This window comes from Adiantum capillus-veneris, unplaced genomic scaffold (genome assembly GCF_014529385.1).
Source record: "Adiantum capillus-veneris isolate H3 unplaced genomic scaffold, ASM1452938v2 Hic_scaffold_33, whole genome shotgun sequence".
Lineage (NCBI taxonomy): Eukaryota > Viridiplantae > Streptophyta > Polypodiopsida > Polypodiales > Pteridaceae > Adiantum > Adiantum capillus-veneris.
Window position 1 is genome coordinate 1,727,690 of NW_028221440.1, and position 5,433 is coordinate 1,733,122.

Genomic DNA, 5,433 nt, shown 5'->3' on the forward strand with positions numbered 1-5,433 from the left:
AAGTTTTAGTCCTCATGAAAACCAAGCCAACGTGTGTTAAACTACCTTGTAGGATCTTCTCTCTCTCTCTCTCTCTCTCTCTCTCCTTCACACACACACACACACACACACACACACACACCACACACACACACACCACACACACACACACACACACAACACACACACACACCACACACACACACACACACACACACACACACACACACACACACAACTCTCTGAAAAAGTCCGAGTCTCTTTCAATTTTTAGACTTCAAGTCTGCTAAAATATAGTGCTAAGAGCCGATCGAAAACTCAAAACAACCAATTGAAGGGAGGGAAAGAAGGATAAAATTCAGTTGGAAAATTCAAGAAATTAGAGCTTAATTGTAAAAAATGCGGTTATTTTGAGAAATTTCCTCTATGGATGTTTGTGAAATTAATTTTTCCCGAACACTATCTGAAGCATGTGAACCGATGCTCTCTCTCTCTCTCTCTCTCTCTCTCTCTCTCTCTCTCTCTCTCTCTCTCTCTCTCTCTCTCTTTGACACACTGAGCATACACTCATTAGAAGTATAACAAGCTGACATTTGTCAAAAAATGATTCGCAGGAAAAACCTAGCAGCAGTTACACAAAGTAAAACTTACTTTAGCAGCACAACATTCCAGAGAGGCACCTACCTATGATTAGTTAAGCTAATTCTTTGGAATCTCAACATCCCCATCGTTAATCTCTATTTACAAATCCTTGGGATCCTTGGCATTCACAGAGCAACCCATAGAAACGCAGTACCAAGAATTTCCTTTACTATGCCAGCAAGCTCCTTTGCCAATGAATGGGGATGCATCACACGGGCAATCCCAATCACATCATGGAAAGAAATGTTCCCATTGTGCTTGATGTTCTTAAATGTATAAGGAGAAGGAAGAGGAGTCTGCAGGTCAGAAACCAGCTAAGAGCTCATGGGGCACACTACCATGGAGCAAAACCCTGTTGCGAATGCTAGGGTTGAGGGGCAAGCAGCAGAAGAAGAAAAATTCAATCGAGTGTTGCAACGGCTTCCATGGTCAGATTAATAGGAGGAATTTTGACAATGCAATTATGAGAGTAGCCAGCAAGTAGGCCTCCCCAATCTTAGAACAAAGAAAAATGTTGCAAAATCATCGACATTTGTAAGATGAAAAGTAAACAATTTGTAAAGTTGTGAAGAACTTTGAAGGCCGTGAAGCATATGGAAGGTCGAGCATGTTCCAAGTTAACCTTATTGGAAATTTTTGGAGGCGTTGAGACCTCTCAAAGACTCTACACAATGTGAAGTAGCAAGCTTGGCCAACATCTATGAAGGTCAAGATATTGATGCCACGATAGAGTGAGCAAAGTGAGAGTGTAGGTGAGGCCAAAGCACAAGTCAGGTTTGTAGCCAACAAATGTCATTGGATGAGCGGCTGATCTGTTGGGTAATAGCTGCTCCATTGATGGAACCTGAGAACACATTGATGCAATGTTGGAGAAGGCAGGTTGATTTTACATACAGAGGACGACAAGAGTGAGATTACATCTATGAGGGAGATGAAAAATTTCTACTAAAGAGATTGCAAGATACAACATGTAAAAGTTATAGCTACACAGTCCAAGCATAGCTATGGCAGTCCTGCTCATTCGATCAATGCTAGTGCCTGTGAGGTATGGTGTGAACCAGAGAAGGCAGGGGCATGTCCTCTTTGGTCCATTTTCTCAATTATTTTAAAAAAACATACATAACCTAGCATAAGCATTTAGATGAAAAAGGGAGCATTTATACAAAAATGGGCCTCTGGAAGGTGATGAGCCTGAAATAGAACCACAAAAGGTAGGCTATAGCGCCCATCTTCTCGTTGTCAATGGGTTGAAGCAAGTGTAGGGAATGGTCTTCTAATGACCATTTCCGTTAATCATGGGCGATCGACGGAGGCCGGGAGCGCTGATTCCGTCGGGAATGGTTAGTAGGCGACCATTCCCGGCCTTCAAGCGTCAGGGGAGGGGGGCCAACACTAACATACTGGGTTGATTAGTCAGCAGTGTACAGCCCTGGCATCTGGTGCAAATTTGCCTCAAGAACCCATTGAGTCTTGATTGTGTGCAATCTGTTCGATTCTGCAGTCCCTGAGTGCTCTTGAATTGCGGATCAGTCATGCAATGACTGGCAATCATAATGGGCAATGATTGGAGGAGACAATCCCTTGGAACGGGTGACAATGAGTAAATTGAGGGGATTATAAGCGCTGATGTGTCGGCAGTTGAGCGCATTCCCATTGTTGAACTGGACTAACCTGATTAGTGGAATGTCGAGAGCTTTCCACGTGCTGACTTGTCAAACATCTGATGGATGGTTGGTTAGATTCCACAACTTCCAGACGCCCTTATTGGATGGCTAGGATCTTCAACCCCCGACCTTGAAGGAAGGAGGAGGACGTGAGGGTCATTGCATCCACATAGCATCGAGGAGTATGTGTGCACATTCTTGGGAATATGACCGTGACTATTTTTGGGGTGGAATTTCTCCTTTTCCCCTTGCTTTTACCCGACTATTTTGGAAATTGAAAACGGCACGATATTAAGCTGATTGCTCACCTGTCTTTTCGACTATTTTTCTCTAATTTTGGGGTGGAATTTCTCTTTTTCCCCTTGCTTTTAACGGGCATTTTGGATATTAAGGTGACTACTCACTCGTCTCTCTCTCTCTCTCTCTCTCTCTCTCTCTCTCTCTCTCTCTCTCTCTCTCTCTCTCTCAGAGAAGGAGAGACTACTATTTTTCTCTAATTTTGGGGCGGAATTTCTCTTTTTCCCCTTGCTTTTAACATCATTTTGGATATTAAGGTGACTACTCACTCGTCTCTCTCTCTCTCTCTTAGAGAGAGAGAGAGAGAGAGAGAGAGAGAGAGAGAGAGAGAGAGAGAGAAGGAGAGTCTCTCTCTCTCTCTCTCTCTCTAATCTCTCTCCTTCTCTCAGATCTCTCTCTCTCTCTCTCTCTCTCTCTCAAAACTCTCTCATTCTCTCAGATCTCTCTCTCTCTCTCTCTCTCTCAAAACTCTCTCCTTCTCTCAGATCTCTCTCTCTCTCTCTCTCTCTCTCTCTCTCTCTCTCTCTCTCAAAACTCTCTCCTTCTCTCCTATGAGAGAAGGAGAGAGTTAAACTCTCTCAGATCTCTCTCTCTCTCTCTCTCTCTCAAAACTCTCTACTTCTCTCCTATGAGAGAAGGAGAGAGTAGGAGAGAGTTTTGAAGATGAGAGATAGAGGTAGGAGAGAGAAGGAGAGAGTAGGAGAGAGTTTTGAAGAGAGAGATAGAGGATGAGGAGAGAGAGAGAGAGTGGAGAGAGAGAGAGAGAGAGGAGAGAGAGAGAAGAGATCTGAGAGAGAGAGAGAGAGATTTGAGAAAGAAGGAGAGAGTTTTGTGGAGAGAGAGAGGAGAGAGAGAGAGAGAGAGAGAGAGAGAGAGAGAGAGAGAGATATGATGTTTTGAGATGTCGAGCTCTACACCTTGAGCTGGCATCCACTATGGGGTCTTGGCCGCTTACGGCATTTACTCACTGGCGCGTTAGGTGACCGACACGGAGGTTCTCTGCCAGTGGATTCTACAGCTGGACTTCACTTATAGTGCCAGCTTAGTACGCTTCTAGCGAGTTCACACTTAGTGACCGCATGTACATATGTGTACTTTTCAGCTTTAGCACTTAGTCATTTTGTACTCTCTTTTCTATGAAGAAGAAGAAGAAGCTTTCCATCTTGTGTGCTTTGTGCTTGTCTGTGTAGCTCTCTTGCATCCTCATTCTTTACGAGAGAGAGAGAGAGAGAGAGAGTGAGAGAGAGAGAGTGAGAGAGGAGAGAGAGAGAGAGAGAGAGAGAGAGAGAGAGGAGGTTCCTCTGCTGCAGAGCAAGTTGATCAATATCTACTCGTTATCTATGGAGGAATCAATCCCATGCAGAGTGCACACCCCATACTATATGCCACTTCATCTTTGCTCTGGAGAGTGGCTCCATCTGTAGGTGTTAATTTCGTGGCCGGGGGTGGGAAAGGTGGTGTTGGTGTGACGTGCCCAGCAGAACCTCGATGGCCACTTGCGCCACCAACATCTGCACACTGCCCTCCAACAGCAACTTATATCCAGGTGTGCAGCAGGGGCATCCACAATTTACACTTCCCCAGCAAGCACACCACATTATCTTGGGGTCCTGCTATTGCAACCCCAATTTTTAGGTGTTCAATCATAGTATCCGAGTGCTGGCCAGCATGCTCAGCCTCAATATCATGGCACCTAGCTACCTCAGACGCAATATCTAGGTGCTCAGCAGGCTCGTCCTTAGTACACTGACACACAACAACAGCAAAGAACTCAGCCAAGTGGCATTTTCATAGTAGGAAGGCCGCCATGACGACCAGGTTGAAGAAGAACAGGAAGAAGAGAGGTCACGTCAGTGCAGGCCACGAAAGAGATTGGCAAGCACAAAATTAAGCATCCCGGAGGTCGTGGTAATACAGGAGGTATGCACCACCATCACATTCTGGACAAATATCACCCTAGGTACTTCGGGAAGGTAGGTATGTGCTACTTCCACAAGACAATGAACAAGTTCCACTATCCCATTGTGAATGTGGATAATCTCTTCTCGCTTCTGCCCGACTCTGCGAAATCTGCTCGAAAGGAAAGGGGCCCTTTCTGGATGTCACACGTTCGGGTACTTCAAGGTGCTAGGTAAAGGCAATGCTCCCCCCACTCCTGTGGTCGTTAAGCCAATTTCTTCTCTAAGCTTGTGGAGAAGAAGATCAAAGAGGCTGGTGGTCAGATCTTCCCTTCTATTAACGTGTAGGTGGATGACAATGCTTTTTTTGCTTCTCAATTTAGTTGTAAAGGATTTTTGTATAAGGATTTGCAGAGATGTGACCTTCCAAAGGGCTCTTGCTGCACCAAAAAATCCACCTCCTCAATACGGCTCCAGTAGAATTCTCAATTTGTTACATTGATGGAGAAAAGGGCATCCTACGATATAGAGGCTCATACTGCAGCTCACCTCCCCCGTTGATGCCTGTGCGGCGGATTGCAACGATGAAGAGACCACTTCGCTAGGGACATGGCGATGAATATAAGAAGCACCGTCAGTATCAACACCGTGATGCCTCTACACTCAAGGCCGTTTCTGTCATGAAGGTTCAAATACTATTGCAGGGTGCTAATGGGGGCATCTCCGGGGCAAGAGACGGTCTGTTGTAAAGGTGTATCGAGCGACCTCATGGGAACAATTTAGAGACAGTAAGCCTAGCGACAATTGAATGTAGCCTACTTTCCCTTTATATGAGAGAGATAGATAGATAGATAGATTTTATTATCGTCCTCGGAGGTCAAATATGACCTATGGGACCAAAGTTACATGTGATGTAGTATGTGTATGGCTGATGAGTGACTCTCGATGCTCCA

At 45.1% G+C, this 5,433-nt stretch overlaps 1 pseudogene; it reads left to right on the top strand.

The window, feature by feature from the left end:
• Positions 1 to 4,389: 4,389 nt before the first annotated feature.
• LOC147416978 (large ribosomal subunit protein uL15x-like) lies at positions 4,390 to 5,085 on the top strand (annotated as a pseudogene).
• Positions 5,086 to 5,433: the final 348 nt, after the last annotated feature.